Source organism: Bombus impatiens, unplaced genomic scaffold (assembly GCF_000188095.3).
Source record: "Bombus impatiens unplaced genomic scaffold, BIMP_2.2 scf_1210, whole genome shotgun sequence".
In the NCBI taxonomy this organism is placed as follows: Eukaryota; Metazoa; Arthropoda; class Insecta; order Hymenoptera; family Apidae; genus Bombus; species Bombus impatiens.
Genome location: NT_177629.1, coordinates 4,750 through 7,176, shown reverse-complemented (window position 1 = coordinate 7,176; position 2,427 = coordinate 4,750). Strand labels below are relative to the sequence as shown.

Below are 2,427 nucleotides of genomic sequence, written 5' to 3'. Positions count from 1 at the left end.
TTCTTGGCTTTTGAGCCACCGTTGGAGCATTCCCAAAGAAGACAAAGTTCAAGCTGTGATATGTCTATTACAAAATAGAAAATATCATTAATATCGTTAATACACAATAACAAACATGGAAATTTAACAATAATAAAGACTAAACTCTAATAAGTATATAAATTGAAACTCTAATATAAAAGTTTGAGAATAAAACATTCATTGATTTTTTATACGTATCAGACAGTTTTATTGTATCTTAATGTTAAGATTTTAAGACTTTATTTATTCTAAATTATCAATCGTTTTATTGTATAACTGACAATATTTCAAACAAAATATAATAAATAGAACAAATTGAAATACAATATGTAAAACTACTTACATTCTTGACCTCTTGCAGAGGCTTTGTCCTCTTGATGCACTGACTCTAGTACCGAAAAAGAATGTTCAAAAGAATATAAAATAAGACCACATTACCATGACCGCAAAAATTATAACCGGCAAGCAAGAGCTCTAATGTCGTGTACAAAATTGTTTGATAAAATTTTATTACTTTCGCGTGTGATTATTTAATTGGATTTAATCAAAACGACCGTGATTTGAAAATATTGAAAAATACTTTTGCGGAGCAAACACTGACTCTACAAACCGCATTGCACGCGGTCACAAATATTCCCTAAAAATAGAGTTGTTTATGGGTGGGGTGGGATGGGGTGGGGTAGGATGGGGAGTAGAAAGGAAGCGAAATATAGTTTCGATGTTTTTCTCCTTTTCTCTATCAAACGTTTATTTAAAAAATAGTGCTACTTTTCTTTTACGTTTGAAAAATATTAATTTAAAATTACACGATATTTCTCGATATCGAACAAATGTTTGCGAATACCATGAATGCAATGTGAGCATTTGCAAGAATTATACTATGAATGTTCGTTACTAGAATATGAGATATACACTCCACTAATACACTAGAATCCCGTGTTATAAACAGTTGAAAATATTTGCAAGAATTCGAAAGTTCACAACTAAATATATTTAAATAATACTACAGAAACGCACGCGAAATCTTGCTTTGAAGTACTTGAGTTTACTTGCGCGTTTCCTCTATCAAAAAAAATATATGTTACGAAGTTAAAAATATAGTAATGAATAATGCGAAAAACACACTAATGAAAGTAATAAAGAACCGATGCCACCAATAGGTTATAATACGTTACAAACCTGACGCAACGCGATCCACGTTATCGGTACGAAATGAGACGACTAAATGACTCCTTGTACCTTAGTTTCGCATAGCAATTTCCAAAGTGGCGAGGGAAGGGGGGACACACGAGCCAGTGGCACAAGCAGCTAACGGGGACACAAGAGCCGGTGGCACAAGCAGCTACGCAGTTAACGATTACACGTTACTAGATAAAGAAATGTATATATCAACAAAAACATTCCTATTCTACGGAGCACTTCCTTTCGAATTACGCAGCAGGAATCTTTCGAATTGCGCAGCACGATTCTTTCTCTACACCGATATTTACAAACATCGTACAATAATTCGTAGCCCTACTGGCAACATCACAGACACATTTGTCTAACTTATTACCTTAGTTACCTTACTTTATAATCTTAATTTCGTTAAAGAAAGCAAGATTGAAACAACAGCATGCAGAAAATGAAAAATTACTTAAAATTACCGGTCGGAAATGACCCAGTATGCAGAAGAAGGATTAAGTGCTTTTTAAGTGCGTATTCGCTGTTAATACTAATATAAAAATAATAAAAGAGGAAAGTTATTTATTCCTAAGCGAAAAATGTGGTAAGAGAATAATTTTCTCACGGTTGAAAATTTGAAGTCCATTGATATTTTCTCTATAACATTTTTATTATCACGACATAGTATCTGAAATTTTGACCAATCCAATGATTTTTATTCTTAGAAATATCTTGAATACGGAGAATTAAGAAATGTACAGTGAAGGATGTAAATAATGAAAATAAATTATGGCGGAGCAATCAACGAAGGAAAGTTATTTCGCTAATTATTATACGAATGAATATTCAAAATGTCGCGCAACGACTACTAAACTATTTAATAAGCACTAACCTTACAGGGCTAGTCAAATGACTGGTTTAAAGATCTAATTTAAAATTGTACATTTATCGTTATTTCTTTTGTTCATCTGGGTTTATATGAATTCTTATATTCTCCGATTAATTGATTTCTCAACTTTTAAAACCAGTTATGTGGCCGGGCCTGATGAGATTAGTGTCAAAAGCCAGCCTGAAATTTTATTCAATTTCTGATCTTCGGCTGATTTTCAGTATTTTGCCTCCGACCTTTCACCAGCAATTAGATTTGACAAACAAAATGCAATGTAAGACTTGCCAACGTTTAGGCCATGTGGCTTCTAACTGCAACAGACTGCCGCAGCGTTAAATTCAACGATAAATTAT

At 32.9% G+C, this 2,427-nt stretch overlaps 1 long non-coding RNA gene across 1 annotated transcript; it reads right to left on the bottom strand.

The window, feature by feature from the left end:
• Window positions 1-523: 523 nt before the first annotated feature.
• Window positions 524-1,325, bottom strand: LOC117152348. Its single transcript, XR_004462698.1, has 2 exons — window positions 1,029-1,325; window positions 524-658 (listed from the first exon to the last, which is right to left on the bottom strand). It is a non-coding gene; the product is annotated as an uncharacterized LOC117152348 (long non-coding RNA).
• Between the last annotated feature and the right edge of the window lie 1,102 nt (window positions 1,326-2,427).